The following is a 20,274-nucleotide window of genomic DNA, read 5'->3' on the forward strand; positions in this document are numbered from 1 at the left end:
AAAACCACAAAAAGCCTTCCCCCCCCCCCCCCCCCCCCCTTTTTTTTTTTTTCACTGTTTAGAATTACTTTTCTGGAAGAGCTTTCTAAGCATACCCCCCCTCCCGCCCAAGTAATAATTAAGAACACTTTTTTTTCTAGCAAACAGGAACAGTAAAAAAATCAAACCCTTTTCCAAATGCTCCTTTTTCTTTAAACACTAACAGAGTTCTGCACTTCGGAAACACTTATCTGTTACAAATACACCTGAAAATATTCTTGGTGCTGAATAGATGTTGTTCGTCTACAGCAGAACAACTTAAAGCAGCGAGACGTTCATACTGGGCAAAGCCAGAAGCATCTCTGCGAACATAAAACAAACGCAGGCTACAATTCTTACTGGGTTTTCGGAAGCCGTTTAGAAGGTGACAGGATCTCTGCCTTCAAATCCCCCCTGCCCCCGCGTTTTTCTTTTTAAGATTAAAAGAAGACGATCCAATGAGCTGAGGATGTAGAGCTCCTTTTGGGAATGCGATAAACTGCAAAAAGCCAGTGGCAACCCATTTATGCTTCACTCCTTTTTATAAAGGTGCATAATAGAAGCAAACAGGGACCCGACAGGACACGACCATATTTTATTCATTTAATACAAAGCAGCTTTAAAAAAAACCCTTAAAAAAACCGCGGTTCAGAGCATAACTCAAGGGTTGGGGGGAGGAAAAAAAAAAAGCCCAAACTTATGGGGTGTGATGTGATGCTGCCGTGATCTCTCGCTCACCAGTGAGGGTGCGTAACGCGCCGAGGAGCGCGGGAGAAACGCGCACCCGGGCGCCGGCGGAGCAGCCCGGGCGGGGGGGACCAGCACCCCGCGAAAGGCAATTCTCCCGTCTCCGGAGCCCCCCGGTCCCGGCAGGACCGAGACTTCCCCCAGCCTTAAGCGGTACAAACGCTCCCGTGTACATGGAGCACAAAGAGCTCCTCTCCTCCGTTTGTCGATCATAACCAGAGATGGGAAAGCATTTAGCAGCCCCCTTGAAGTGACCGGTGTCACCTCTGTATATCCCAGTCCAAGGGAAAACCATCAGGACCAAAAATCATTTTTTTTTTAACCATAGGGAACCAAGAGTTCATTTAGATTTACAAATTAATGAAGACTTACTGTAAAAGTAACTGTAAGAACATGTGTTAAAACGCAACAGAAAGAATTTCATCGATTTCCATGAGAGGTGGATTGCATCCAGGAAGAATGAGTCAACTTCATTCCTTGAGTAAAACTCACTGAACTGAAGAGAATTGCACCAGGCATGAATTTGGATCATCTCACCACCCCCCCGCCCCATTTCATGTATTGCTGTGCAGCTAATTATCTCTTCAGTCCTGTTATGGGCTAGAGCTAGATGGGAAATTTTTAAAAATGCTTCTCATCACTGGCAAATAATGATTTGACACATATCCCCCCCATATCGCATCAGTTACAAGTAATTACTCAGCCAGAGTCACACACAGGAGACAACGCGACGCAGCGCAAGCAACAACAGCTTAGTGGTGAGGGCACAGGGAAGAAGAAATAGGAAGCCTTCCACATATTGCAGAAATGCCTGTGTTCCTGGCTGCTTGTCCTGCTGCTAATTCTTGTTTCTCCTTTACCCACGTATTTAGTGTTGATCTTTGCAAGGTTTTGGTTTGACTTCCACGGAGGAGATGAACGCTCTTGAAGCCACTGAAACATTTCCTAACTGGCTCTGTTCTTACACCACAGAGGGATGCTATTCATTTCGGAGGGAAAAGCAGCACGTTTAAGTAATTGGCAGAGAAATCTTTCTCCAATCGCACATGCCTGTTCACTGTGGTGAGAGTGTTTTATTTTACAGGTGGAAGAATAAACTACTTATTACTTCAAGATATTTGGGTTGAAGTCTCAGAATACGGTGATGGCAGCAATGGCGAGACAAATACTCATGCTCTGTGGAGTTTTGGTCTTTGCACTCAGAAGCCCAAAGTTTCACAGACCCTCCCATGCTTCTCTTAACACACAAAGAGCATATCAAACATCCAGAAGCAAGATCATTAGGCTTTTCAACCTCACTGTTTGGTTTTTAGCCCGCAAATTGGCTACATGAGAACTTGTGGCAATCCCACAGGAGTTCAGCAGTTTTGTTGTTAGAACAAGGAGGTACAGCTAGCGATAAGCTAATTGATGAGTCGTTAAAAACCAAGCAGCATTTTAAAGTGGTTAGAAAATGAAATGCAAATATATACAAAATACCCAATGATTCCTATGAATATAAGTGTCTGTCTACCTTATGACTGCTATTTTCCAGCCAGCTTGCCAACCAGTGCAGTCCTTGCACTTCTGTATCTACAATTGTGCCATTTATAAGCGAGGAGCCCACCTTGCTCATGTGCTTGCTCCTACAGTGACTCATGTTCCATTGGGCTTATTCCTGTGAAGACTTGTGTTAAAACAGAGGAGGAAAGATCAGAACCTTTGGGGAAGGAACACTACAGTTTGGAAAGCACCAGACATACTCACTATTCCCTATCAAAAAATGAAAGCACTGATTTACATCCTGTGTAGAAGAAAGGCTTTTACTTTGGTAGATTTTGGTTTAGCATCGGTATAGCATTAAAAGTAAAAAAAATTAATTTGATACCTGGGTCAAACAAAAGTCTTCTTGCTGAATAATACTGCTTACTCAATACCTAAAAAAATAGTCTTCCTAGAGGAATACACTCAGGGAGGAAAAACTCAAATTACCCAGCTAAGGCATGGCAGATTTTACTTTCATTCTATTGATCTATTGAAGGTCCTCCAATCAAACCCCCCTGAAAAAAAGCTTACCACCACTGCTTGCTGATAGCATTTGCTGAATTCAAGAAGAAATTAAGTACCTATCACTTTATCTCCAAGTGGTAGCTCCCAGGCAACGCACTGCAAGCAAAACTGTGTACCTAGTCTGACTGCTACAGGTTCCTAGGCTCTGCAGGGGGATTTCTTCCCCACCTTCACAATTAAAAACCAGCATGTGACAGCTACCCAAGAACTCAAACTGCCCCAGTTCACAACTGCCCACGCCGGCTGTGCCACTTGGGATGTGCAAGGGATGCATATTCATGCCTCTCACTTTGTAGGCACCATCTGAGTGATTTCAGCTCTAGCACATAACAGCTACAAAATGCCTGTATCAGCAGAGTCCTGCAGGTACAACTCCACCCAAATTATAAAGGTGTTCAGAAATCAATCAATCATCTCCAGCACTGTCTGTAAGCGCTAAGGTTTGTATTTAGTTACACTCTTTGTACTAAGTGGAAAAAACAAAGACCAGGAACTTTCCAGGTAATAGCTGGTCTGACAAGTCACAACTCAGGGATCCAAAAGGGCACTGTTCTCGGGACTGGTTCTGACTCCACCTCATCATTTCTGTACAACAAAAGGCAAAACACAAGTTGCAACACTTCCCATTAAAGGTAAGTGAGGTACCTTCCAGCCAGAGCGTATTTTTCTGAACAGCTGACCAGAGCAACTGCCTAGGAAGGCATCATCAGTCATGATTCCTACCCTCCTCAGTTTTATCGTGCCACCTGCTGCCTCAGGGATTTCACAGGAAGCAAACCCAAGACTCTGCTGCTGCCAGAAAGGCAAGGTTGCCCCTGAGTGCTGGCATGGGTAGGTTGCTCCACAGGGCAAGTACTGCAAAACCAAACCAAAGACCTGAAAGTGGCACTTACAGGTTCCCAAGGCAGAACAGATCCTGCCCATTCTCATTTTCACATGCTATTAAGGCCCATTGCCTTGATCCATCTACTAAGGGAGTCCCATTTCCCACTTTTCCCTAGCATGTTGGCAGATGAAGCCTTTGAGTGAAGACAGAGCTCTCTCACAAGATTGTCACCACTAAAAGAAAAAACTGTCACAAGAAATTCCCAAAAAAGGATAAAGTGGTTTTGTTTTACACAAACAACATAGCAAGCTACAAACTTGAATGCATTTGATAAAGGACATCTCATTTTTCTCTTAGAATCTTGTTTCATTCATTTACTGTACAGAAGTTGCCCACTACTGCTGGAAGAGAAGGTTCCAGACTCACTGATGAAAGAGCATAGGAGCAAAATGGTATTACAGTAGGATACTTATATCCTCTACACAATAACAAAGCTATGCAGGACACTCAAAAAGAGCTCCCAGGTTTCAAAACAAATTGTCTTTGAAGTTGCCACATAAACAACAGCAGAGAGCCAACAGAGCAGGCAAGCACACTGCACCAAAACAAATTCAGCAGCTATGCAAGTATTCTGGCTCTAAGTCCTGGGGGCAGACTACGCTGTCTGATGTTGCACAGGGTATTCTCAAAAATCAGAGTCCCTGCAGAGAAGCTTTGCACAACGTTGTTGTACGCTGCCCTTAGCTTGAAAAAAACCTTATGTATTTCTCAGCAGTTAGCTACAGTCTCACAACCATGCCAAGAGTGCTGTTTCCTGATATATATATCTGAAGACCACCTCATATTTTCACTCCAGATTCTTTTAGTACCTTGAAAAAGACACATCATGAGTTGCGTGACTACCATTCAGCTGTAGTTTTGTTCCTTCAGTGTAAATGAGATGGGGAAATTGTTTCATTTCTCTGAAGTATAAAGTTAAATAGAGTGAATTGAGAAGTTTCTTTAAAAATAATGGCGTGAGATCACCCATAGAGTGATTTTTAAATGGCTCAAATAAGAGCAGTACTTGCACTTAGCAAGTACATCCTAAGGAACAGGAGGCTTTCTCAGTTTCAGCCACTTGGGTGCATTACAAGGGGGACAGCGCTCATTCACATGGGGAACATATTTTCTATAAAATTATTGCTAACAGCTTTTTAACTCCACTCTTAAGCAACCCAGAACGTGAATCAATTAAAGATCACAAAAGGACTTGACATTTTCAAGGGAATTTGAGTCTTAATAAATGATTCTGTCACAAAGCTCAGCTGAATGAACCATCTAGGCAGTGAACCACTTTATTCCTAAGCACTGAACCTGGGCTGGCAGGGCTCAACACAGGTGTGAAGGATGATTGTGAAGTAGTAAAACCTGGTGAAGTCACAACAGGAGATAAAGTGACCAGTGTCACCTGACTTCTTTTCAAAATAGTTAAGAATTGCTGCTCTTTTTGAGACTAACACTCAGCTTTGCAAAAGCTCTGGCAACAAAGCAGGTCAGCATTTCTGCATTGTAGCCTTTAGTTTTTACAGCTGGACCTGTTTATCCCAGCCTACCTTTCACTAGAAAAGGAAAAACTGTCACTTTAAACAAAGCCATTCAAAACTCTCCATCTTACTATAAATAAATCATAGAAAACAAGATACATGCTCTCAGTGGTGTCATTCACCTAGACACTGCTGATTTTCCAAGCAAACCCCAGTTTAGTATTTTTCCCTCCTATTAAACACACATGAAGTAGTACCAAGATTGTTTATTTTCTCATCATCCAGGTTGTTGGAAAGTCACATTTCTGACCATTTCACCATTTAGCAGTTTTCTCAATGTTCATACAAGCATGTACTGCACAATGAAATCCTGGATGCTTCTGTATTAATAACACCCCAAAATTTATCATACATATGGTCCAGATCTGGAAAATACTCAGACAACTTTAGGCATATGTACTGTCACAAGCTCACAGAAGTAAGAGATGATCTACTAAAGAATAACCAAAACTCAGAATACATCATCCAAGAACAGAGTCGCAACTTGCAGAACTGCCCATTCAATGGGTAAACTCAATATTTTTGTTACTCAAGTGGCTGCATTTTAGCAAAAAAGATCACAATACAAGAATTTTATTCTGGAAGGATGAGAAAAAATGTTAAACATGTTTTTATGGAAGAAACAGAGATACAGAGCTAGCTTGAAAACTCAAAGTCTCTCATGCCCTGATCTATAAATAAAACTAGTGGGGCTTTTCTTTTGTACTAAATTTAAAGGAAAGTCTTTTCCATGGAGAGTTTTCTTTAAAACAAACTATGCCCCAGAAGGACTTTAATGATGGTGTTTCCAACAAGCAGCATGAATGAATTAAACAATAAATGCAGTAAGAAAGCAGCTGTACTTTTCTCTAATAGAAGCAGATGAATGTGTAGTGCAAACACGGCTGCATTCTCAGAGACAAAAGGACAATTCCTGACTGTTATCACCCAGACTGCAACAACAGTTTTCCTTCACCATGTACTCTAGGACCTTGGCTCAGGTGCAATTTGCCCACTAGCATCACAAAAAGCTTCAAAGTTAGCTCCAGTGACCACCAAGCAGAAATTCCAAACTCTGTTGCATACACAGTACCAAATAATTCAGCCCTCTTCTGCATGTTATCCACAGGCTGTACAGGGGAAGGGGGAGGAAAGACACTTGGCTCTCCTTGATAGAGTCAGGTCAGGTCTATCATCACCATACAGCAATGAGAGCCTAACTGCTGGTCTTTATTCAACTTCTTCCCTTTGCAGACAACCCCCAAGGTCTTCTGTAATTACTCAGTCTGGAAATCACCAAAGTCTCCCTCTTGCCCTCACAAAAATCTCACAACATCCTACTAGGAGCCAGAAGTTGCAAAATAACCCATTCAGAGGGACACCAAAAATTCTCCAGCAATTCATCTGATCATACACAAAGTACTACGATTGAAGCAAGCTCAGGCGAGTCAGTGGCACCATAGGAGAGCCTGCTGTACTTTTCAAGAACAGCAGTGTTTGCTTGTTAGCCTAGCAACAGCCACTAATTATTTTCATTTGATCTTTCAAATAGATACTATCACCTTAACTTCCCGACCAAAGCTGTTACTCAGAACTGCTGAATACTCACCACATTCCACCCCAGAAACAACAGCATTTCAATCAGAGCAGAGGGTAGAGGCCCTCACAGTAATTCAGGTTTCCCAGATCACTTTCTGTCTTAGCTCTTCAATTCCGCTTGCTTCCACTTTTCCTTTAATTTGCTTTCAGCCTCGGAGCTTCCTACCCTTCAGGTTTTTAGAAAGGAAAAGAGTTTTCTCCTACTTACAACGTCTGCAGCTGCTGTTTCCTTCTTCCTCTGTGGTGAAGGGATTTCTCTTGACACGTAGGAATTCTGATACCAGAACCCATCAACTCTGTAAGAAAAGTTGCACTATTAAGTTGAAGCAAACAGCTTGTTCCCTTGTAGCAGAGCGGCTTTCCCCAAATCCCAGTGAGGCCTAACCCCTGTGGTAGCAGCACAAGGACCCTGAAACTCATGAGGCAGCAGAACTTTCTTTTTTAGGCAGTAAGAAAGCTATAAACATTGCAGGTTGCTGCAGGCTATCAAATCCTTTGCTGACATGCCTCATCCCCCGAGCAACTGCCTCAGCATAGACCTTACTGGTACGCACACAATACGGACGCACAACACACAAACATAAACCAGCTTGCATTTTGCTGATTCTCTTTCCCGTATTTGTGAAGCGGCCTTTAATTCACTCCCTCAAAATAGCTGAGGAACATACATACCTCAGAGAAGTCGCAGGGCCTCCGCACGGAGCAGGCCTCAGCAGGCCCCTCTCTAACAGAAGCCTGACCCTTCTAGGAAGTGGCTCAGAGGTGCCTATATAGAATTAATTATTAGAAGAAGGTGCTCTCGTTAAGGTGAGTGGAGCCAGCTAGATCCAATCAGTTTGTCAGGGTTGGGGCTGGGTCCCGCCGGGCTCTGTAGCACCCGGGCGGTCAGCTGGCCACCGAGAGCGCGGTGCGGCCGGCGCGGGCGCAGGCCGATGGCTCCTCTGCTTTCCAGTGCTGCGCTCCCAGGGCAGCGACAAACAAACCGGGCGGCTGCGACACCTGAGGCGGCTCCTTTGCACAATTAGTGGGCTTCGTTATGGATGTGGCAGGGGCTGGGAAGCGTGAGATAAAAGCGCTGCTGTGGATGTGTTCTCCAAGCATGCTGACTAACGGGATAGGTTCCTATTGCGCCTTCTGAGAAATGGGAGATTTATTACATTACAAAGAGAGATAAAACACAGATGTTGGAACAACTCAGCTCACCAAGTCAAAAGGCAGACAATTAATGACTCTTAGGTGGGCTGTCAATAATTCCCAGTGATATGTAAAGCTCATCTTGTGCCTTTCAAGCAACAGCCCCCCCCCCATATGCTTATGGTTACTTGGAGAAGGTAGCTATGGCAGCACTGGTGAATATGGGACAGATTTTGTCTTGCAGATGAGTTAACTGTTAGGCATCCCAAAGGGTCTACATTTAATACTCATTATATTTTCAAGGCTTAGATTCTTTTATTTGTAGCAAGTGTATGTTTCATAAGCATAAAGAGTGAACTTCCTCGTACATACTGTGGAAATACATAAAACATAACTCAATGTCATTCGACCTGCTGATATTTCTATTTCCAGAAGAGAGCAGGAACACTGAAAAAAAAAAAACCAACCCAAGTCTTTCCCAGCAAATTCTGATGTATAGGATGTGACATAATGGCGCAAAAACTTTTGGCAAAAACAGGGATTTTAAATTGCTCTGCTCTATTTTGCTGTGGTGGGAGTTTTAATGCAGTGCACTTTGCCTAGAACTGACACAAAAGAACAGACAATCACCCCGAGTGTGTTACGGGGAGGAACAAAACAATTTTCCAGACAAAAATATATTGAGTTCAGTCAGCTGTTTATAGGTTACAGTAAACAGAAGTGTTTGATGTAATGGATGCTTTCTGGCTACTAGGGAACCTTTCAAGGGCCCCCCCGCAGGAGGGAGGTGGCAGTGATGAGGTGGCAGGTAAGTGCTGCAGAGGGGTGAAAGGGGACAGAACTTTATTTCCCTTTCTACAACACAATTTGCCGGGCTCCATGTATTTCACTGGGCCCTGTCAGAGCGGAGCAGGTAACAGCAAACTGCAACAGGAGCACGGCAGTCCGCCCGTTCGCGGCTCTGGGAGGCGAGCGGGTTTGGTCCCAGCACTCCCTTGCACAGATGGGGTTTCTGAAGGGTTTGCTCCTTTGACAGCGACCAACTGGCCACGTGGAGGCTGGGGACTAGAAAGGGGCCAGTGTGAAGACAAAGCCCTCTTGCAGTCCCCCTTAAATGAAGCAGTGTCTTTTGGGGGGCTGCTCCACCTGCCCGGCGCTCTTCAGGCTAGGGCAGAAGGTGTTTCTCCATCAGAACAAATGACTTTCTCAGATGGCTGCAGTGCCAGCAAGGTGGCTTTATTTGCTTTATTCCCCACCCGTTGGCGCAAAGAGGAGATGTTTGTGTGATGGTTTGCATTTAAAGCATCTCACCTGTGTGCCTTCACCTCTGCACAGTCCCCAGCAAACCGGCCTCTGCAGAACCATTTCAAAAGCCACTTGCCATATGTCACAGTGCTTGGGGTTTATTAGCTTGCTCAGAAGTGTCATTTTTAACGCCGTGGCTGTTGCCTATAATGGCAGAAGTGCACTGCGAAAGCCCTGCCTGTAAGTTTGAGCAGCGAGGACATCCTGTGCACGCTGATGCTAACACTGCCTCCTTGTACATGCTTTCTTTTTCTCTTCCCCCTCTCTTTTTCTAATGAAATCTTTCCATATTATTAATGGCTAGGGTGGATCTATAGAGTGTGTTCCTTCCAGGATTTTCTTGTTTGCTGTAGTCTTCAAATTTTCCAGTTCATTTCCTATTTTCCTGCTCTAAAACCCCTGCCAAAAAAATCCCTGAAGCACACTTTAGTACTTGAACAGAAAAACCCCAACATTTGAGCATAGACATTTGATCCAGACTCTTGTAAATCAGTAGCAATTTTCCCCTTGAAGACGAGCCATTTTCATCAGTGGCTGACAGTTCCTCAAGGTGAGGTTTTATCTAATTAAGTATGCAGAAGCATTTCAATCACTAAAATGGGGAATGCTGTGTCATCTAATTGATGTGAAATTAGTAGTCCAAAAGAATCCAGCCAAAAAATAAGGACTGGACTTATGATAGGCTATTTAATCAGGTTCCTTTAGGAATTAAATGATTAGGAATGAAAGGAATTAAATCGATTTATGCCTAGATATTCTAAATGATACTAGCTCTCATAGTCTAAGAAGAAACAGGTACCCAAGAAAAAGTTCCTTGCTCATGGATTGGAATATTAGAAACAAAAGTGGCTATGTAATCCCCCATGGAAAGAATTATTTCGGTTTCATGTAATCCCTCACCAGAAAAATTGGAAACATTACAAACTCCACTGATATTAGAGCTCAAGTGCATGATGGTGCCAATTGGAACAGGTTAGGACTTGGGGAATTCCTTAGGACATTCGAGGAGAAAAAAAATCTGAAATAATTTCATGGATTATTGTTGGTTTTAATTCCTTCTGTGGCTTCTGAAAGAAAATTCGCACACATTTAGCTGCTCATGACACACGCACTTCCCTGTAAACATAAACTGAAAATAAAAGCAGTTGGACTTCAGTCAAACTGGTGGAACTACTATGAAATACTTGGGCAGCCTGATACGTGAGACTGGTTATTTCAGTGTATAACACTGGTAATTTGGGGCTGAGCTAATTCTGTTTATGGGCGTGATGCACTGTTCTTTGCTTGAGGGTAAAAGAGCAGGTGATTCTAAGGGACCTTTTGCTCTGAACACCCCCCCGCCTTCGTTTGCGCTGCAGGGATAGACTCTCTCATCTGCAGGAACCCCCAGGGTGTCAAGATCGCTCCATGCAGGTTGAAGGGGCACACCTCGTGCTGCGGCGGCTCACAGCATCCCCTCCCGAGAGACTGTGTACAACTCAAGCCAAAACAGAGGAGGACAATATACGCGAGTATCATAGAATCATAGAATGTTTTGAGTTGGAAGGGACCCCTAGAGCTCATCTAGTCCAAACCCTCCTGCAGTGAGTACCTTTACTGGGATTTTTTTCCTTCAAGCACACCTGGGCAAATCTGTGTTTTTTCAGTTTTTGAGCTCTATCTGTTCATTTCCTTCCACCGATGAACAACGGGGCGCAAAATGACCCATGGATTTGCCGTGGCTACATTTGGTGAGATGCTGCCTTTGGTACAAATGCTCAGTTAAACATATTGGCTTAACATGGGGCAGCTGCATGGTTCCTGTTCTTCTGTAATTACAGCTTGATATTTTGAGGTAACCATCACTGATTCCAGCTTGCCTTAGAACACGGTGCCATACGTAGCGGTGGCTCAGGAGCGGAGCCCCCTGCTCGCTCCATGGCTCTCCCTGCAGCAGGGGCAAAGCAGGCAGCTCGAACAATCCCTTAGCAGGTAACCCAAACTGTGCTTCACAGGAGAGCTGCCTCTCTCCTTGGCAGCTGCAAATCTAATTAACTGCACATAATGAGGGTGTTAGACATTGAGGCACTAGAACTGGTGGCTTTGAGAAGGTAAAGAGTCCAAGTCTTTATAATGTCTCATTTATTTAAACATATTTTCTTTACAGGTCTCATTTTGTCTCCTCCCCCCATCTCTGATGGTGACGCCACCCCTGAGTATTCGATCGGGCAAAGTGGAGTACCTGAAAGTTAGCACGTGTGCCACACCAGGTAAATCTGCCTGAAGCAGGACACAGCACAGCCCTACATCACCGCCTCCAATAGGAACCACTTTGACTTAATCTATTTTTTCCTTTTAAATGTGGTTGGTTGTTTAGCCTTCAGATACGGCTTTGTAAGAATAAAAATAATCTCTCTCTGAAAAATGTGTGCTCTAAATTTCTTTAATCTTTTCCACAGCATTTAAGTATCACACAACTGGAACTGATGCTCAGGAAGGCGAAGGCCGAGATTCAGCTTCACTGATATGCGTAAAGAAGACAAATTAGGAACCCAGTCCCAAAAGGTTTTTTCTTCAGTAAATGGAGAGTGATAAAAGCCCAGCAGCTTGTAATTAGGTGGAGTCTCTCTCTCTCTGCTGTTTACCTTCTTAACCAGAGCTTAAAGTTATTTTCTTTAGTTGTAAAAGGTTAGATGGGATGAATCCAGATCTTGGTGACTTGCCCTAGAAAGTCTGTGATGGAAAAAAAACCACCAAGAGGGCAAGCTGGAGGTTATCCAGTTACTCTGGATATACAGGGATCCAGTCTTCCCCTCATAAAGGAATAATGATCTCACATCAATAAAAAAACCAAACAGTTTCGAAGTAAATCCACTGAATACAGTGGGTTTAAAACAGCGTAGCTGAAATCAGCATCTGGACTATTGTCTTGGATACCTTAAAACTCCATGATTTCTTCCTCCAGGGGCATGCGCTTCTAGGAAATATATATTGCTTTGGCTGAGAGACAGTACTTCAGAGAATGTCATCAGACCACCAGCACCGTTTCATAGTTCTGCTGCGTTGTTCTGAGAAGCGCTGTTTTCTGTAGGAATTCGGGAATGACCCACAGAAACAACTTTGGCAGCGTGTGTATTTCCCTTTGGATTTGTCAGGGTAGCAAAGGATCTGAAGAGCTGAACCTTTCCAAATCTTCTCAGCTCATCTGCATTACAAGGACTAAGTGGCTCACCAGTGGTTCCTTGGTTAGTCTGAGGCTCTGACATTAGCAGGGTTACATTTGATCCGAGACGTCTTGAGAACCGCAGGGAGAGCAATGTTTTCTAACACCATCAAATTCCCCTCTCTATTCTTGGTGAGAGAGATTCATTGCAAAAACAAGCAGTAAATTCTCAAAGGCTGCAAGAGCGCAGCGCCGAGGGCCAGACAAATTAAGACAGATGTTCTGAACTTTGGGAGAGCGAGGATGTGGTTTCGTGCGGCCGGCCATGTGAAGGCGCTCAGAACATCCTCCCTTCTCAGACACAAGAATGAAGCAGATAGCGTAACGAGACACGATAAATCGAAGCCAAGCTGGCTGTGGCGGGTGGGATTGCAAACCTGCAGCCATTCTTGGGGCCTGCAGAGCCCACTGCTCGGCTGACTTGCCAGCTAGATTCATGCTGTCGGCACATTCCCATTGCATGGGCCTGAAAAATACAGAAGAAGAAAGTGTGGGCAAGTGTTTGAGGGACAGGAAAATGATTTGTCAGGAAGCCTTGCAAAAGGGAGGGATTTCTTACCGTGTTACTCTCCGTCTCTGCAAAGAAAGAACAGTCCCTACCACTTTTTTTCCACCAAGAAGAAAAATCTCAAACCTGACTGACAGCTGTCACATCACAGCACATTTCAGTACTTCCATGCTGTCAATCGTGGTCACAATTTTTCCAACATCAGAGTTTTATGGTGTGTTGGGTTTGGTGGTTTTTTTTTTTTTTTTTTCTTTTCTTTTTTTCCCTTTTTTTGGACCCACAGAAACAACTTTGGCAGCGTGTGTATTTCCCTTTGGATTTGTCAGGGTAGCAAAGGATCTGAAGAGCTGAACCTTTCCAAATCTTCTCAGCTCATCTGCATTACAAGGACTAAGTGGCTCACCAGTGGTTCCTTGGTTAGTCTGAGGCTCTGACATTAGCAGGGTTACATTTGATCCGAGACGTCTTGAGAACCGCAGGGAGAGCAATGTTTTCTAACACCATCAAATTCCCCTCTCTATTCTTGGTGAGAGAGATTCATTGCAAAAACAAGCAGTAAATTCTCAAAGGCTGCAAGAGCGCAGCGCCGAGGGCCAGACAAATTAAGACAGATGTTCTGAACTTTGGGAGAGCGAGGATGTGGTTTCGTGCGGCCGGCCATGTGAAGGCGCTCAGAACATCCTCCCTTCTCAGACACAAGAATGAAGCAGATAGCGTAACGAGACACGATAAATCGAAGCCAAGCTGGCTGTGGCGGGTGGGATTGCAAACCTGCAGCCATTCTTGGGGCCTGCAGAGCCCACTGCTCGGCTGACTTGCCAGCTAGATTCATGCTGTCGGCACATTCCCATTGCATGGGCCTGAAAAATACAGAAGAAGAAAGTGTGGGCAAGTGTTTGAGGGACAGGAAAATGATTTGTCAGGAAGCCTTGCAAAAGGGAGGGATTTCTTACCGTGTTACTCTCCGTCTCTGCAAAGAAAGAACAGTCCCTACCACTTTTTTTCCACCAAGAAGAAAAATCTCAAACCTGACTGACAGCTGTCACATCACAGCACATTTCAGTACTTCCATGCTGTCAATCGTGGTCACAATTTTTCCAACATCAGAGTTTTATGGTGTGTTGGGTTTGGTGGTTTTTTTTTTTTTTTTCCTCTTCTGTTCTTCCCTTTTCTTGTATATGAATATCAGACTGCAGACACACAACAAATCACCTTGGTGGCAATGGTCATTAAAGACATGGGTAATATACATCTTTATTGTCCCACGTGCTTTTCCATTTAAAATATTTGGCCCGAGAATGTGGGAGGTAAAGAACTTACTTATATTTTGAGGTCTTTATAAAACATAGCTTACATCCCCTGATTTATGCTCCTGGAGACTTGTTCTATGTAAAACATTTAACTGGCTATACTTTAGATAAAAGAAACATCTGAAGCATTGGTTGTTTTGGAGTTTCTCATTCTTTTCTCCCATATATCTTAATAAAATTTAAGTGCCAGCCGCAATATTTTAAATTCAGAACCTTTCCTCTTGTTCCTGAGTTCTTGTTTCTTTAACAACGACTATAATATCACTTTAATAGTCTCCCCTACTGCTGGGCTCTCAGGACCCACATAGCCCCTAGTTACACAAAGCAGCAGAGTGCACCCATCGAAGCAGGGATTGGTGTTTTAGTTCCAGTTTTGCCACTGAGGACACGAGACAAAGTGTGCAAAATGCAATTCATACAAAACAAATGCATGGAATGGCAGCTTCCGTGGGTGTCGGTGTCCGGAGGAGCACAGTGGTATAACCCGGGGCGAGACCCTCAGCCCACTGGTGCTTCAGTTGGTTGGACTTGATGACCTTAAAGGTCTTTTCCAACCTAAATGATTCTATGATTCAGAATCACCCTTGGCAAAGCAGAGCGGCACAATGTGTTGGAGATCTAAAACCAGCCGAGTGGCTAGGGTGAAAACAACAGCAGCCCCTCCTTGCTTGGATCAGCGGTCGTGTGCTGCGTCTCTTTAGCAGACCTACTGCCTGATGGCACGCTCCCGAGCAGAAACCGAGGTACTTGTGCATCCTGCCAGCACGGTGCCTCCGTCTGCCTTGTCCTGTCCTTCTGCCTTCATCACCGTCTGGGGCACGCAGGCACATACCGGGGCAGTTTGGCCTTGCAGCTATGGCACTGGATGGGGATGCAGAAAAACCTACATCAAATTCCTGGCTCTGCTACGTCCTTTGGTCAGGACCCAAGCCAGGTGGTTATTTCCGCCTGTCTCTGTTTCCCTTTGGTAAAGCAGGGACCAGATACTTTCTTTTCTTTGCCCTGCGTGCAAAGCTCCGCAGGTTGTCCTGCAGGGTGTAGGGCAGTGCTGTATGGAGGCACCTCAGCTTGTTCAAAATGTTCTCCCTCTTCTACGGAGAGCTGCTCAGCCACATTAACATTTGGCTAATTTGCTCATTCAAGAAATAGGGGTGCTGAGGTAGTCCAAGCACCCTGCTAAAAGACCCCTCCTGCCTGTTCGGAGCTGGCTTGCGTGTCTACGCCCAGCACGGCGTTTCGATGCAGAGACATGTCATCAAGATCAGGGCCAGCCTAGCCGTACCTATGGTTGGGCCTACGTGTTGGGCGCTTTGAGCAGCTTCTACCAGCTATTACTGTAGTCATAGACACATTGCCCTTAGAGAAATCAGAATCAATTTAGGCACCTAATACTGGGATGTCTGTGAGTGAATTGGTTTTGAATTAATCGAGTAAAACAAGGCAGTGAAAACCCATGTAACATGTTGGTCTGGAAACTGCTGCAGCCCTGGGGATGGAACGACAATGCATATTTTACGCCGTGAATTTTTTATTAAGGGCTCTTTTTTTTTTATTTTTTATTATTCAATATGAATATTTTACACGTCCAAGTTCAGAACAATGCTTTTTTTGGCTGCCTCTGCACTTTTCATGGTTGTGTACCCTTGCATTGCATAACTGAGAGAGATCCATTTACACACAGGGGGGAAAGGGGACTAATGAATCTCAGCAAAGCTAACTTTACTGTGTGTGAAAAAAAGCACTCCAAAGTTTTCCAAATAAAAAAAAAAAATGTATACATATATAAAATACTTGCATGGAATGGCTTAATAAAACCAGTGCGGGTGCGCGTATGTGTGGGTGCACGTGTTCGTGCGGGTACGTGAATAATGACCCCAGAGCCTCGCTCAGCCAGAGCTACAGCTTACTCCATGTAGTGACACCTCTGTTGGGAAAAGCTCTAGAATGTTCTTACCTTCTTTGCATCAAATTCCTCATATTCAGGTACTCACCTGGATGGTTCCAAAGTTGGAGGAACGGAGGTGGGCCTGCCAGTTGCTCTGTGAATGAACTGACGGCGCTGCCCCTACTCGACTGCAGGACTGGTATTTATCTGCCTTTGGTAACGGCATCACCCTTTCTGGCCACTTCTAAGTGTCGACTGCAGACGCCGAGCCTCACCGCTCCTTCCCAGGCATTCCCGGCCATGCCGGGTCTCTGCTGGTCCTTGAGATGGCTACTGCTCTGAATGGCCACATTGCCCAGTGTCTCTGACAACTGCCACGCTCCTACCAGCGGCTGCTGTCTTTGGCAGCGGTGGGCTGCACACACGGGCCTGCTGGCATCGCTTCGTTCTGACCACATCTGGTGAAGAAATGCCTGATTGACCCGGGCGATTCGGACCCGACCTTGCTTGCTAAGCCTGGCTGCTGGCCCTCACATGGTAAGACCATGAGTGAGGCATTTCTGAACGTCTGGAAGTTCAAGTCTCTCTGTACCATGCCCTAAGCATCGCCCTGCCTGGGGACACAAAGGGGCTCATTTCCCTGCCTTCCTCTGTGCCCCTTCCGAAGGGGCGTACTCTGCACTTGCACCGGCTGCTTTCAGAACAAGCCACCCATCATCATCCTCCCCGAGACCTGCGATCGGCAAGGCAGGGGCGAGGGCACTTTCTGCAGCAGTGGGCTCACACAGCCCAGCATGGATGAGGGCAGGGGATGGGAGATTTGAATAATAAAGACAATAATTATTTGCCTAGTGTATATTTGAACCCAGCCTTTTTTATTGTGTGTATGATAACAGGGAGGAGAGGGAGAAGGCAAGAGCTCTTGTACAATTCTCGAGAGCTCGCAACCAAAAATAGGCAGGGTGACAAGAACCACATTGTTTGGGGTAATCAGGGTGCATTGTCCCAGGCTGACATTACTGCAGACCAATAAAACCTTTAAATTTGCAGGGAACGGGCAAAGTGCAAAATGATGAATTGTTTGACATTTAACAGAAAATAAAGAGCTGCTGCAGGACTGAAACTTAAATGAGACTTGAGGAGGGAGGGAAAAAATTACCAGGAGCAGGTTGAGATTTTTATGTAATTCCAGTGCAAACTTCACAAATGGTTTCGTGTTTCTCATCTTGTGGCCCCAAAGTCCTAGCTCTTTACTCTGATACACGCTCTTAAAGCGGGACCCAGCACTTACCCCAAGTAGCTTGCAGGACAAGTAAAGGACGGAACAAAAGAAGGGTGGGAACCGATGCCTGATGTGCCCAAGATTAAACTTTTCATTCCACAACAAATCACTGGTAAACCTAGGAATTAACTCAGGCCTCTCTAATCCCTGCAACCAGTCCCATATTCACCAGATTAGTGTTGTTTTCCTGAGGCTAGAGAGATCCCAGGCATTAACAATTTAAATCCTCTGTGTATCCAGAGGACAGGTAGTGCGTAGGTGGAAATACGTCAGAGAAAGGATTCCTGCAATTCATTTTCTATGGCACGGGGGCCAAGGGAATAAGGTCCCAAATGATTAAGACCTCAGATCTCCTCAAAGCAAAAATGAGATATAAATCAAGTAATGAATTTCCAGAGCCCTGTGCAGCGACGGAAGCACAAGGTGACCAAGAGATGGCAGAGGGCTGATATAAAGTCTAGAATCACGGAGCACGTGCCAACTTCTGCTATCTGGTTGTGTGTCCTTGAGCAAAGTCATGCCTAGGAGGTAAATGGAAACAGCCAGGCCAGACCAGTACTGTGGGTGTTGCTTACCTGTAATAATGGTTTGTTGAATGATTTTCAGCTGGGAGGAGCCGAGCCAGGTCCCCTGATGTAAAACAAGTTTGGTATCGGTGAATCCATCCCGGATTACATCAGGCAATATCTTGTTCTGCAAGGGTGAAACCTCACTAAAAGCACACACAGAGCTCTGCTAGGTGTCACTCTCCAAACACGTTTTGTGTCCGCATCTGGGTTTGCGGAGTTATCAAGCTCTTTGCTTTGCTTTTCTTCCTCCTGACCACAACCTTGAGTTGCGCCACGCTCAGGTTCCCTCTGCTCTCCAGCACACCGTTTTTTGCATTTTTATTTGCATTAGATTATTGGAGCAGGAGTCTAAACACTTAAGTCACTGCAAATCCCTCCACATATGGAAGTCAGTGAGCTGTAAAATATTTAAACTGTCTACAGTTGTACCTCGTTTGTTTACACATTTCCAGTGGGCCGCTAAAAGGTAACGTACTGTAATAGAAGAAAGTCCCAGGATTGCCGATTCTGATTTCATAACAGCTCTAAAAGTGCTCTGAATACTTGCATTAACTTGATCGAGTAGGATATATCTTAACTTTCTGAGGCCTTAGGGCCCAAGTGGAGCAGGAAAGCTACGTGCTCAACTCTGGACTCTTTGCATTACGCTTTCATTCTGACCACTGGGGAAAATGAGGATAGGTGGGTCTTGCTGTACTTACCGCCGGAGTCATCCACAAATCGTCTTCCTGGCCCCTGCACACCCCCTCCGCAGCTGGGTCTTTCAGCCCTTTTTATTTTTCCACTTGCCCTGCTGAGGAAGCGCTCCTGGGCTCGGTGGACCACCGAACACAGAGGTGGACGTGCCCCTCCTCCCAGCACTTGTAACTGTCTTGCAGAAAAGGGAAAGATTGTTGTGATTCTTCAAAGGGCAGCGAGCGGAGGTGGCAGATGACTAATCAGTCCCAAGGCAGCAGAGGGCATCAATGAGTTTGAAGATTCATCTCCAGAGCTGACTGAACATAGCCAGACACTGTATTGAATAATTAACGAGAGAGTTCAGCTCTCTCCCTGTTTTCACGTAAGTCTTGAACAAATTCAAGAAGTTCTCAGATATGTCTCGAGGGTTTTGTTCAAATTATTTTTGAACAATATATAAATCATAGTGCTAATTAGCTTCACAAATTATGATGAGATTCCTGTTGCCTGACTGGATGCCGTGCACGTATTTGCAGGTGTGGATAAAGACGATCACCATAATGCACAATTTTCAAGTTGTTTATTTGAACACATAGTTCGTTGCTAAAAATTCACACCTTTGTTACAAATGTCATAGTTCACCTTGGAAAGCCCATCGGTCAGCCAGGGTATTTATGCCAGTTAAGCTTATTTGGTGGAATTATTCGTAAGAATTGAGCTTGGCAAGGCAGATGGGTTTAGCAATCCAAGCAAATATTTGCAGGATTGTTTTGTCACTTTCCCTGGCTCCCGGTGATGAGGCCGAGGAATAACGCTTCCTCCTAATGCATTCAGCTTCTCCCAGAAGGGAGTCGGTGTTGGCGAAGGACCGATGCCTCCACCTTCTCTTAGATGCCTGATATCAAAACATCTGTTCAGGGGCCCTCTAAGAATAAACCCAAATAAGATACCTTTCACCTTGTGCTCTCCAATTAATTTACTAATTTTAATTAACATCATATTAAGTTATCTAAATGTAGCCTCACATAGTCCTCATGCTAGAATATGAGTGAAATCCCACAGACGGACGTGCTGTGACATAGCAAGTCATATGGCAAGGCCGCTAATAGCACGGGGGTATTCTAGGTCCGAGAGCTCCACGTTAGCAGCCAGATCAACTTATTTTCATTTTGTGAGCAAAAAAACAAATTTAGAAGTTCAGTCCCCTCTGAGCTCCTCCAGGGCTGCCACAGGAGACCTCCAGTGCTATGGTGAAGGGTCAGCAATACCCCCGAGCCCTCTATTTCTCCCTCAGAGGTCTCTTGCCACTCTTTGAAAGTTTACGGTGAATGGCAAAGAGCCAGCCCCCACGGGCATGGGATGGAGGTGGCTTGTTCTCAAGTGTTTAAAAGTCTGACAAAGTGTTTGCAGTTCTAGCAGGGATCAACACATTTCTAGAATTAAAACCAACATCTTGGATAGCAAAAATGCTCTGAACAAGGGCTCTTTCTTCAAACCAATGCACGAGGGACCTACCTTTAGTAAGCTATAAAATCACTTACTATAAATCAATTATTTTTGTACTGATTTAGTAACTACTCTCCAGCTGTTCAGATTG

Source organism: Egretta garzetta, unplaced genomic scaffold (genome assembly GCF_000687185.1).
Source record: "Egretta garzetta isolate BGI_Z169 unplaced genomic scaffold, ASM68718v1 scaffold61, whole genome shotgun sequence".
Classification (NCBI taxonomy): Eukaryota; Metazoa; Chordata; class Aves; order Pelecaniformes; family Ardeidae; genus Egretta; species Egretta garzetta.